Below are 13,855 nucleotides of genomic sequence, written 5' to 3' on the forward strand. Positions count from 1 at the left end.
ATTCAGTAGCTTGCATAACCCAAAGGTAATCACGAGAGAATTTGGAAGATAGCCTTCCATGGGAGCTCTCAGGTTGGAACTAATCTCAGATAGGCCTCTGCTCTAACATCCCGCAGATTTAAGAGTGAATTCAGCATTTATATCAGGATGCTCAGGGCTTTGAGTCAGGCGTTTAAAGCATCTATGGCAAAAACTCCATGACATCCAGGGCAGCCTGTCCCAGTCCTTTGCTGTCCTCACAGAGATCCTTGGACAATTTGTTCCAGTTGGAACTTTTCCTCTTTTTGTCTGGGACTATTGTTTCTCAGTCATCTACCATGCCCTACAAAAGAGGAATTTGCATTCTTGCTAACTTCTATGTGGATATGGACAGACTGCTGTAAGGTGCTCCCAAAGCCATCTGGTCTGTAGGCGGAACAAACTCTTGCAGCTTCTGCTCACAGGGCAGGTGTGCCAGCCCTGACCATTCTGTTGTCCTTCACACAACTCACTCCAGTTTACCAATGTCTTGCACTGGAAACAAAAACTGGAAGTATTCAAAATGTGATCTAATGAATATCAGATAAAGATATGCAATTATTTTCCTTTGTCAGTTCACTGCAATTTTGCTAACAAAGCCCGGTATGCCAGGACACTGCTGACACATGCTTAGACACAAACATACATTGGTGTAGTACCAGACTGTTCTGCTGCACCTCAAGGATCTGCAGGCAAACACTGGTTTTGAGCAAAAAATGGCATCTTTGTCAGATAATCTTGGATTTTTTGTGACAGAATATGTCAAAACTACTTGCTGTCTGATATCAACCCAAGTAAATCAGATGGTCTCCCATTGAGAAAATCTATTGTATAGCTCACATTCCAAGTTTATGTTTATTATGCAAGTATAAAATTACTTTGATGCTTCCCTTTTTACGTAGGCTAAAGGGTAAGATATAACTAAGAAAATCTTCCCTAAATAAAAAATATTTTTCCACAGAGTTGCCCCTTACTGGTGGAAACTGGCTAGGAAACTGTTTAAAAGAACAAACCCAGAAAATAGTGGATGAGCTCTAATTACCTTAACAGGCCACCTGGCCCCTGACAAGGCACAGGACCACTAATCACCAAAGCAGAGAAACAGGCTCACCGCCTGTGAGTAATAAAGACAAGTGTGATAATAGGGGGTGGGGTTAGCTATTCCTCTCGTCTTTCTCTTTAGGAATAAGAAGAACAACTTGGAAATGGAAGGTAAGAAACTTGTATCTCGTCAGGTTCTCTTGTTGAGTATGAAGAGCAGTCTGGAAATGGAAGGTAAGAAACTTTCTCCTCTCCTCTTTCTCTTGTTGAGTACAAAGAGCAGTCTCCATATTGAAGGTAAGAAGCTTGCACCTCTCCTCTCCTTTTGCTCTTGTGGAGTATGAAGACCTCTCCAAAAACAGAAGGTAAGAACCTTGCTATTCGCCTCTCCCTGAGCTGGGCCGAGTAGCCCTGGCACAGGCCCACCAACAACACTTGCACACATAAACTCTATTCAAAGGAGGAAGGAAGCAAACTACTGACCTTTAATAACTTTTTTTTTAACTAAACTTTACCCTTCTCATTTCAAAACCTGAGATCTAACTGGCATGCACAGTACCTGAATACAGTTTTACAAATGTTTCACTCTCTGACAAGCAAATATTTAGATGAAGAGTTACTTTACCTATGTATATTAAAAAAGTGTACATTTTGTTGTATGGGACACAAAACAAAAATTAATAAATCGTGTTCTATTACAGAAACAGATCTGTGTACTTTAAGCCACAATGATGATCAATAAAAAGGAGAGCTTGAATATTATGAAAAAGACAGAAGAGAAGATTGGCAAATGAATAGTTTTATGCTCTACCAGGTTGCATAATCTTCTTTGAATGAAATTCCTTTTCATGTAACAGCACATCAGAAACATCCTTCCAAGGATGAGAGAAAAAGAATGTTTTATTTGAAAAAGAAAACCAAACTAAAATATGTTCATCTTACGAAGAAGCTTCGATATCTCCTCAGTGAGATTTTACTTGATGTTATATAAGCATATAAGAATTCTTGTTCTATTGTTGTTTAGCCATTTTAAGAAGAACAGTGTAAGAAGAAACTCAGCATTTCTCTGTTTATTCACCTCCTATTTGATTTGATTAGTTGGCTCCTAATGCCATTTGCTCCCAAAAGTGTTTGTATTTCTTTTCAGCCTTCAAATGAGTTAATTTTGACCTGCATGTGTTTTCTTTTCAATCTACTTAATTTTGAGTTTCTGATGTATTCAAAAAGGAAAATTTATCTATATTTCTTCTTCTAGAAATTATCTTAGGGGTCCTTTCTATGTTGTGGTAACTTGAAAAATTACTTTTGCATCGATTATATGAAAATCATCTAGCCATTCCTGATCTCAGAGATATTTGAAACGTTGGCTTTGCAAACTGACACTGCATGACAATTAGGGCATGAAGCTGTGCGTTGTATATAACTTGGCCACTTTTACCAATATAAACTTTGAATGATTTATGTCTAGCGCTACTAGCAGCTTGGAATTGCATCCGTTTAGGTTTGGAAGTAATTCCCACCTTTGTGATAGAGCTAGAAGTACTTTAAATAGAGTGGGAAGTCTTAAACTCAGTGGATTCTAATTAAATAGTTGGATTTCAAGTTAGGATGTTATCCTTAATTACACAGAGGTAAAATCCTAGTAATGTCTGACATGACCTACTGTGAATTACTTTTTTCTCCTAATGAATTAAGACAAGAACTAAGCTTCATTAATACAGAATATTTGTCTTTCTCAAAGTCTTTTAGTGAGATCGGTCACCATGGATTTATAAAGTTATTATAGAATGTTTTTTCATAAATAAATGACAGGTTAAATTTAGTGGACGAAGTTCTTTATGACAGCCGCACGACCTTGTTTTGGTTAGTTGCAGTATGGAAGACTGCATGGCTAAAATAAGTTTGTGATTTTTACAAGAAGGCTTTATTTTTTCTTTTTACGTTGGGATGGCTGTTTAACAGACTGAGTGATTTTTAAGGAATTCTTAGGCTAGAGAATTAGCAGTCATGTGATGAAGGTGTTTCTCCTTACTTGTTAATGACTTTTTCAGAATGAGTTTGTGGGTTGGAAAAGAATTAAGTGAATTACACTTCTGAATTAATTCAAAGGCAATCCATTAACCTTAAGCTGATTTAATTAAAAAATGAACATTAGACTGCTGGTTTCATGAAGTACCTGCATAATTACAAGTATACTGTTATTCACTATGGTACCCTGACTATTTAGTCTATGATATAGGCTGTTGAACAATAATTCAACAGCAAGAAAACACAACTTTCATAAGGAAGTAAAAATCTAATTGTATGTCCCACATAATCAAATCTACAGTTCTTGATCTGCATTCAGTCAAGTGGGGATTAAAAGACACCAGAAAACCAAAAAAAAAAAAAAAAAAGGTAGCTCCCCATTGAAAAGGTTATCAAGTTTTCATGCATGATTGAATTGTTTGTCACTTCATTTTAGCTACTGAAGATGCTGTAATTGATCAAGAAAGTGCTTTTGAAAATTCTTCTACAGGATGCAAATTGATGAAGTGAGGTTCAAATCTAAAATTAAGTCATTATCACCAACTTTGTGTATAGTGCATCATATATTGATGAAGGATGAGGAATTGTCCTGCAGATATAAATTTGGCTGCTCTGTTCATAGAAGGGAAACAAGAGACAATATTAGAGGTGGAAAATACTCAGGGTGTTAAATGGGAAAGTAGATTGATATTTGTTGGGTAATATGCAATTTTAATATCTCCAACCAGTGTGATCAAAGAAAAAAGTCAGTTTTTTTTTCTACTAGGATTTGGAATTTTTAGAAGAAGAAGACATGCTAACTTTTTTGACATCTAATGTAGTCTTCATATCTGAAGGCATAAAGTGAGCAGATTTTTAGCAAAATTGAAAACATTTTTAAACAAATTAAAAAAATAATAGAATTGGTAAGCTTTTAGACAAATTGAGTCTGTAGTTTAAATGCATGAAGAAAAACTAATCACAAATATATTTTTTGTAATTATTAATTTGAAAAACTCTTAAGATCCAATTTCCTATAAAAGGAGAATTTGTACTTGAATCATAGCAAGGCAAGCACAATTTTGCAAGTAAACAATTTTGTAGAGTCCTATATTGGGAGATTCTAAAATAAACTTTTCAAATAAACACTTTTATCTCCACATGGCTGTTCCATGTAAAGTCTTAGCATTGTGGTGAACACCAGCAGAAAAAAAGGTAAAACAAGTTTTGGAGTTTTGGAGTTTTCACATTCACTGTTACTCCTAGTTCGTCAGTCCCATCTTTAACTTTCCCTGCTAACATTTTTAACGTCTATTTAATTTTTTTTTTTCCTTCACTGAAGATGATGGTTTTGCCCAGCATAATACAGAGTTTAGTTATATATTCAGGAGAAGATAAAGAGAATGGAAGAGAATTTTTCCGTTTATTTCTTTTTTTTTCCTGCTTAGTTTTTGCTGGCCAATAATAAAAACTCAAGAGGCGTCCCTCTATTTCCAGCGTCTGACTTGCACATTAGAATAGCTGAGATACAGGCTCTGGACATAGGCAGAAATGTTCACAAGTTCCAATCTGGACAAAAACAGACATGAACATGTTTCTTAAACTGTTTTATGTTGTGATTAGACTTTGCAAATGCAGATGATAGTGTATGTAATCACAAGTAAATTTGCTTATAGGGACTTCTTGCCACTTGTGAAATCTTACTTCACGTTAACTTGGTCTTGATACTTGATGAAAGTCCAAGTACCAAAAATAGGTTTATGTCAAGTGGTACTTGTTCATTTAATGCAGACAAAAGTAGATGTAAAATTTAAGAATTCACATAGGTATTTCACTGTGTGTGTTCTTTTTTCTACCCACACCTGCTCTCCTGTACCTTCCATTCTATATCTCCATACTTCAGCCACAGAGAAAAGAGATGAGAGATGTAACTATCAGAATAAAATCCATCCTTTGGGGGGCCTTTGCCATAAAAAACTTTTAAAATGTGACTGCTGTAGCTCTGGGAAGAAGAGATTAAGAAAGTCCGAGCTGTAAAATTGTCTTGTTCCTATCATTCTTATGGCAGGATAACACAGAGAAAATTAGTTTAAAATCAATTGGAAAAAAATATAAAAAAAAAAAAGAGGGGAAAAAACCTCCAAACATATTTAAATGAAATCTGGACCTTGAAGCACTACTTTTTTTTAAAAAAATAAGATAGTAATTTAACTAAAACATTCTATATCCTAAGAGTGTCTCTTTTTTGCATATACTTAACCTATATTTCTTTAACTTGTCTGTGTGTTGTTCTAAACTTCTTTTCCCCTTTTTAATTGGCTATCTGTTACAATTTTATCTTTATTTGATATTTATAATACAATAAGAAAGGATACAAGATAATTAATACCTACATTTCTTTGACTATGATGCTCCTTGGAAAGAAATAAAAAATCACTAGCAATCAACTAACTTACACAGAGAAAGAAGCTGAGGAAAGATAAAAAGTGAGGATGATGAGTTTGACCAAAGTATTATGACTTCCATTTAAATTGTTATATTTTCTGAAAGACATAGAAGATAAAATAATAATACATCTTGTATGTGTTTTAGACAACATCTCATTTGCTAAGTCAATATAGTGCCAGAAAAATGTCATCAGTAAGAATTCTCCTTGCTTAGGGAAAGTTGTGATCCATTATTTTTCTTGATGAAATGTACTCCAAGAACACAAGTCCAGATAACTTTGAGAATAAAACTTTATTTTCTGGGCACATTTAAAGTATAATGGACTGAAAAATAAATTGTAAAAGTAGTTCTACCTGGCACTGCTCTGACTACTGTAGCTTGTTTATTTAATTCAAGTTTGTATCACTATGCAACTCTGAGTTTTGTTTTAATGCTATATCTATAATAAAGATTCTTTCCACTAGAATCTTCATCTCTGAGGGAGATTCCTGTATATTTCTTTCTTTTATGTATTTGGTAATAAATTATTAAATTAGGATGACAGAATTATTAACATTTTAGTTTTGTATAATTCAATATTTGTTCTCATTTATCTTCCTATGTTAACACTTTTAAAAATATGAATCCAGCTCTTCTGCTTCCAGATGATCGGTTATTTAGTATCTAGCTGACAGCTAAGAGAATAGTCACCCCCTTTTTTTTTTTTAATAATATGAAAGAATTGCTATCGTCTCTATGTCAGTGGAAGAAGGTGATTCTTTCTCTCTCCTCAAGTTTCTGTTTGTACCTGATTCATCTGACACAAGGATTTAAAGATGCTACATCAGAAATATAATTTTGTGTCCTACTGATATTCATTAATGGATACAAGCCAGCTTACTTGCTTCCTTCCTTCTTTCTTCCCATTCTCCTAAGACAGAATATTTCCCTTTGAGTTTTTTTCATACATATTAAAGACTAGTTTGTTATGTTGTTGGTGGATAATCCGTCAGGGAAGAAACCTGATTTAGCTGGATTATGCCCTTAATGATCAAATGTTTGTCACCAACTATGAGCAGTGAGTATACTCAGACACCAAAGCAGTCCAATGAGTGCTAAATAAGCTGGTTTAGGAGTGAATGACTTCCATGGTCTTTAAGGGAGATGACATGAGGCAGAAAGAGGTCAGCAAGGCAGGTCTGCCCAAAGGCAGTATGCAGTTGGAACCTGGATGCTAGGTATGTGGAGAACTCTCCGGCCCTCTCCCCATGTTCTGTCCTGAGTGTTTCTCTCTTTGATACCCTGGAGCCTTCCTCTGCTGACTGATGACATTGGCTGTTGAACGGGATAGGGAATACCCAACTCCCAACTGGGTCACACATCTCCAAGGCTTTGGACACTGACTGGGCTGTAGCTGCTCCAAGAGTCTTCACAGCTTTGCAACTGCCCTCAAAAGTGGTGGGTTGTGCAGGAGCTCTTCTCTTGTACTGGACTGCCTTCCCCAGGCTATAGGATTAGCAAGAGATTATATGCTTTATATGGTACTGCACTGTTAGCCAGGCTTGATCCGCGACAATCATCACAGTGCCAGGCTAAGGATGCATGGATATGTTTGATGGCACTGGCATTACCTGAAGTCATTCTGCAACTTGTGTTCTGGAGGTATTTACTATTCTATATTGGGTTCATTAAAACATTTTGTCTTATTAAAGGGAAACATGAAAGTAGGACAGCTGAAACAAATTACTTTAGAAATTCATTCTATATGCATTTCATTATTTCTTTCAGTGGCTCAGATCAGTATTAGAAATTATGAACCTTGAATACATGAGCTCCTTGACTTTTATTTCTAAAGCAATCCTCTGATCTACTGAACTTGCTGTGCCATGCATACTCTGTTGACAATGCTTAATGGTGAAGTCTTGAGAGAAAATATTCTTCACTTCCAGTGTTCTGTGTTTGCCTACTTCTTTGATATTTGAGACTCTTTGTCTCTCTATCTTTTTGATGTCATGTGAAGGAGGAGGCAATTCAAAGACACATCAAAACAAGTGTTGGAAAATTGACAAGGCAGATCTACTGTGACAAGAAAATAATTAGATTTAATTAATAATTGTAGACACCAGACTCTTTCCAACGCTGATATAATGGTTAAAATGGAGGGGATATGAAGGACTGGGCTTGCGGCTAATTAGGAGTGATTTAGTCGTTAGTCACAGCTCTTTAATACCATACAGATAGATTTGCTGATAGTACCAGCCACCTTAGAGTATGTACCTTCTTGTGCAGTGGATGGGTTGAAGTTTAAGGATAATTTTGGACTATGTTACAGGGAGTTTAAGTAATTTTTGTGGGTAGGAGAAGCACAAAGCTAATAATTATTAAATGTACCTAAAATTAGTAGACAGTATGTATTCATTAAGAAATAAGAGTGGATAGATGTAGCTGCCATTTAGGAGTAATTTGACACAAGTGGTGTATTGTGTTGGCATATTTCTACTTCACATCATTAGTTTAACAGCTATAAAGCAGCAAGGAACACATTGTAAAAACACTTTTTGCTGCCATTATATTTTGGGGTGTAGGTCTCTTAAATCTGGATTTATACGTTTTTGCTTTCAAAATTTTTCAGACTTAAATTCTTAGTGAAGACTATAATGAAACTGTAACTTTCTGTTTGAATTAATCCACAGATAATAACAAATACATTTGCATTTTAAATCTGAGTAATTTTAAAGCTGAAATTACTTCAGTTGAAACAGCAGAATAATTTTTGAACTTCTCTTACACCATGTTCAGATTCATATGGGAATTTAACCTTTACAAATATCACAGTTTGAAGGGGGGAAATGTACTTAAACCACTAGGAAAAAAATCAGGAAGTCACAATAAAACAGTCATCCATGACATATGAAACACTGTTTCATAATTCTTAATATTCACCTGACAGTCAAACTTGGGTTTCATAATTGGCTTTTGTCGATAAGACCGCTATGCAGAGAAAAAGAAGACATGGGTAATTAAACAGGTGAAAGAAGCTGTTTTATTCAGTTGTCTGCAGTTTCAAGAAGTGAAATACACACAAAAGAGAGTAACATTTTTAATCCACATACTCCTCTCTGAAATAAAATATAATAATAATAGTAAAGAAAATCAAACCTCTAAAAACCAAGATAGAGGGACCATTGCCTGTACAAAGTACCTGAAAAATAAAATAGGATTTCTAAAAAATGTCCATTTTCTAAGACTAAGTAGATTGTGAATTTACATTATCATATTTAGAAGAGTATACTAAGCAAATAGCTAAATGTGCAAAAAGAAAAAGTAATTAAAGATAATGCTAGATGTAAATTTTAGAAGTGAACGTGACAAAACAAGTTATTTTTTCAGTGGAAGTGAAGAGGTTCAAAATTTTGTTGTCTTTAGATAAACTACAATGTGCATATTTGGAATTCTATTCAAGGACATTTCAAATTAAAACGCATCATAACTCCTCATCAGCTGCAATCTTGCAAGAAACAGAACAAGTACACTGTAGATCACTTTTACATGGAGTGGGGACGTATTCATAGAAAAGGGCAAATATTCCTACTTCATTCTCTGTTAGCAAAGGTACATACGATTGTAAAATTATACATAGTATTCAGCAAATTTGCAAACTCCTGTGTATTCTACCATCAGAGTTTTAGTGGAAGGGTTCTCCTTGTGCCTTCAGAAAGGGAGGGGAGGGGAGATGAGTCTGAGGTACCTCAGGTAAAAAAGAACAGAAGTGGGTAAGGGAAATAAGATACATTCAGCTCAATAGCTGCTGAATACAATAAGCCCTCTGGCCTTTGGCTCCAGAGTTCACAGCTGCAGCAATTTAGCTGATTTATCTGGGACTGACTTTATCTGACTTCATCTTCCAAAGTCTTTGCCAGACACTGCAAAAGCTTCAGGCAAAAGATTAATGTGTTAAATTGAGTTTCGCAAATTCAAAATCAAAATTTTGATAACTAGATATTCTTAATTGGAAGTTGTTATTTCTTTTTCTCTTCCATTTGCAGAAATACCCTTCTCTTAACAATTCTAATTAATAATTACTATTAATTGTCCATCTTCTATTTATTCCTGCATCTAAACCTCACAATTCTCCAATCCATTTCCAGCTCACCATTGCTACCTTTTAAGTGTTATTATTCATCTAATGATTTGGGATTAAAAGTCCAGGTTTTGCTTCTGTTCCTCAAGCTTTTCAGATGAACTGTGCCAAAACCACAAGAAAGTGTACAAGTTCCACTATTAATTGTATGTGATCTTGAACAATTAACAGAAACCAACCATTTGCATTTTAATAATATTCTAACAATCTGGTAAATGAATCCATTAATCTTTATTAGCTGGGTATCAGACACTGGACTGCAGAGTTCACTGATGTGTATAGGTAAAAAGAGGAATGCAAGTCATGTTTGAAATAATTTTTCCAGCAAAAACTACAAGTAGTAAGCCAAGCTTAACTAACATTATGTAAGATACTGATCTATACTCACATTAAGAAAAAAAGGAGAAGCTGGTGGGTTTAAATAATATGATGTCTATCACACAAAACTAGTGGCTGGATCATCAAAATGAAACTGATACTTCCCATTTACCTTATGATACTAATTAGAATGTGGCTATTCCCATAGCCACAGGAAGAAGGTCAGGAAGAAGGTCAGTCTGCTGCTGATTTATCATCTAGAGTAAATCAAAGCTCAACAAATCAGCATGAAATATATATACCTTAGTGTGTGGAGATATCTTATTATTTTCTCCCACAGACCTTGTTGCTGGGTTTGCATTCTCTTCTGTGTGTTATAGTCACTGTCTAATAACCTGAAGTTACTCATTAAATAACTATTTTAAGATGAGGTCTTTGTTTCTGAAGAGTGTAGATCTTGATGTCTTCACCTCTAAAGATGCAATCTGCATATGCGATTTTTTGCAGTGTTTTGAACTGTACTTATTCTTTCATTGCTGCTTAGTTCTTAGACACTTCTCACAGGAATTAGAAGAATTAGCAAATTTTCAGCACCTCTGCATTACCCAAGGAAAGCAACTTTAGCCCCATTTCTTCCTTGATACTGCGGTGAAAACTGAATTAATAGGGAACAACAGAAAATAATATATCCACACCTTTTCCACTGCAAAGTTGTTAAGTCTATTTTGCTCATGACAATAATTAGTAAGAGATCACCCCCTCTTTATTTCAACCTACAAACTTTTCCAGCTGATTTCTTCCATCCTCCTCAATCCTGTAAAGGAGATGGAGTGAGAGAGTGGCTGGGTCGGCATCTAGCAGCCAGTGTCGGTCAACTCACCACAACAGCTTGACATCTAATTTGTTTATGAATAGCTATATAGTATGAAACTGGTGTTTTCATTGAACCTAAGCTATTAAACTCCCTAAGTATCCCAAGTGGTAGTGGATTACTAGTAGTACATTACAGGTGGATCTTGACAGGCTTGAGAGGTGGTCCCATGGGAACCTCATAAAGTGTGAGGTCCTGCAGCTGGCTTGGGACAGTCCCAAGCACACAGGCTGCGAAGAGAATTGACTAACAGCAGGCCTGAGGAGGAGGGGTGGTGCTGACAAGAAGATTGATGTGACCCAGCAATGTGCAGTTGCAGCCCAGAAAGGCAAATATATTGAGCTGTATCAGAACATGTGACCAAATGTCAGGCAGCTGATTGTACCCTTTTATTCTCTTTAAGTGACCCCATGTAGAGGGCTGGAGCAGTTCTATGAGGACAGCCTGAAAGAGCTGAAGTTGTTCAGCTTGGAGAAGAGAAGGCCCTGGGGAAAACTTTTTTCAGCCTTCCAGTAACTAAAGGTACCTACAAGGAAGCTGGAAAGGGACCTTTTTAGAAGGACATAGAGTGACAGGACAAAGGGGAATGTTTAAACTTGAAAGAAGGTAGGTTTAAATTAGATGTATGGGAAAAAATCTTTATTGCAAGGGGGTGAGGCTGGAACAGGTGGAACAGGTTGTCTGGAGAAGTAGTGATGTCCTAACCCTGGAAGTGCTCGTGGTCATGTTGGATGGCGCTTTGAACAAGCTGGTCTAATAAAGGTGTTCCTGCCCACGGAACCTGATGTTATTTAAGATGCCTTCCAAACTAAGTCATTCTACGATTCTATGAAGTTAAGATTTTAATTTTTTTTTTTAATTATGTGCATCACGTGTAACCCTTTTTAATTTCATCTGCCCCTTTGTTTCTGAATAATGCATCTTTTAGGGTCCCCCCCTGTTTTTCATGCCTCGTTCTCATTCTTCATACCCTGCATAGTTCATTCATCAATTCTTTTTTTGACATTGTTAGTCACTCATTGTTTTCAGGTTATCTAGAAATTGTTTGATATAATACACCACATGCCACGGGATATACCTCTGGGAAGGCTGATAGTGACTTCATCCACTGAAAGAAAAGGCTACTTGTTCCTAAGACTGGTTCCTCTCTTTTTACAGATTATTTTTCCCACTCAAACACTTCTGGTATTTTGACATGATTGCCTATTTTGCAGGAAGCTTTTGCATACTTGAGTCCCTTAGGATTATTTAACAAGTTTGAATTTCAAAAATGAACATGATAATTTTTAAAATGAAAGTTTCACTTAAAACCAATTAATATGTTACTAACCAGTAAATAGTAACACATGACAAGAAAATAAAGCATAAACTATTTTCCTGCTGGTTTTAGCATGGTTTCCTATTTATTTTATTTTATTTTGTTTTATTTTATTTTATTTTATTTTATTATTTTATTTTTTTCTAAAGAGAAAGACTGTGAAAGGTAAAGCTCCCTTTATCATTATTTTTCTTCCTTATGTTTGTTATTGCTACCCCTTCCAAAAGCTAAGTTTATATTTTTAAATTTTGTGTCCTTTGCACCCCAAATCATTGTTGTGGGCACATTATGCCAAACATTATGCCCGGGCCTAAAAGACTGAACACAGGCATGAATACTTATACATATTGTTACTTTAAAAAAGAGGCACAAAAAACCTGAATTTACCTGAAATTTTAGGTTGAGGCACAATTGGGAAATTTGTCTCTATAGAATTTCACCAATCACTGTCTTACTGTTTATATTTTTTCTTATAGAACTGAGTACCATAATGATGTCAGGGGATTTAATATTGGGTGTCACCTCAGTTTTGTAATGCAGAAGTAAACCATAAATATTTTGAAGAGAAAGAAAGAAATAAAGTGAAAAGTGTAATTTGTTTGTTATCAGATGATAATATTGTATTGTATACACAATCTGCCCAAGGCAAACTACTTTGGATATATTTTTTTCAAAGTAAAAATAATGTCTTGCAGCATGAAAACTACCATGAAATCTGAAGTGAAATTGAAAATACTTGCAAGTAGCTCATTTTAGTTTTTGCAGATTATGCCCAATGCAATATTATAAGGAATTTCCGTGCAGGTGGAAATTTAATTTCTCAATGCATGCCATTCTCTGGTGTCTTTTCTGACACTATTTCAGCATTTGATATTGTGTTTGTTGAATCATTATACAATTTCCTTGGGTAGCTTTATGGCACTGTTACTTAAAGATCAGCAAGAATGATTCTGACTCTGTCATTTTAGACTACCAGAATGGATGCTGTGCCAGTTCATACCAGCTTCTGGGCTGTGCCACTGGCCTGTGACAGAGTCACAGTGCAGTTGGTTTTATTCATCATTATTCCTGTTGCAATTTTTCTTTATACTGTATCCCCCTCCTAGCTTCCTATTTCTCTTCTCAGTAATGCTTAATTTCTTTCTAGGTTCCTCAGCAGCATTCTGATTTTTACATCCGTCTTGAACATGTCCAAAAGATGAGACATTAAATAAATGAGAAATTATGATGAAAGCTGACCTTTCCAAGAGTCCATGGTCATTCAGAAAAAGTTTCAGTAAATGTGACTGTCCTCTAAAGCATCTCTTTCCTTTCTGAAGCATTTTTTTCCTTGTAATTGCTTCAAAGGTACTTAAAATTCAAGCAGAAAAGGGATGGGATTCTGCCTCTCTCCAGTACTGCATTGCATGTGAAAAAAACTGCGCTCACGAGAAGCAGTTTAATACATTATGTATGAGAATGTGTAGCAAAGTGGAAATTAGTGTATACAGTAGGAACATTTGAAAATTAAAACACCTGGCCATTTTAATGAATAGGATTTTACACAGCTATATTGGGAAAATATGTATTAAACAGAAGATATTTTTAATATTGAAGTACAAATGCATTTTATACAGTGGGGATATAGGATGATATGTTTGTATCTATTTTCTTGCTGGAATACTATGTGATCTCATGGCTCTGTAGAAAATCCTGTCTCTGCTCAGGAGTCAAG

General features: G+C 35.4%; 1 long non-coding RNA gene across 1 annotated transcript; it reads left to right on the forward strand.

Annotated features, from left to right (window-relative positions):
- Nucleotides 1-1,248: 1,248 nt before the first annotated feature.
- LOC120760935 (uncharacterized) lies at nucleotides 1,249-13,402 on the forward strand. The gene is made up of 3 exons (XR_005703513.1): nucleotides 1,249-1,293; nucleotides 11,227-11,429; nucleotides 13,289-13,402. It is a non-coding gene; the product is annotated as an uncharacterized LOC120760935 (long non-coding RNA).
- The last annotated feature ends 453 nt before the right edge of the window (nucleotides 13,403-13,855 follow it).

The sequence above is a fragment of the Hirundo rustica genome, chromosome 1 (assembly GCF_015227805.2).
Source record: "Hirundo rustica isolate bHirRus1 chromosome 1, bHirRus1.pri.v3, whole genome shotgun sequence".
In the NCBI taxonomy this organism is placed as follows: domain Eukaryota; kingdom Metazoa; phylum Chordata; class Aves; order Passeriformes; family Hirundinidae; genus Hirundo; species Hirundo rustica.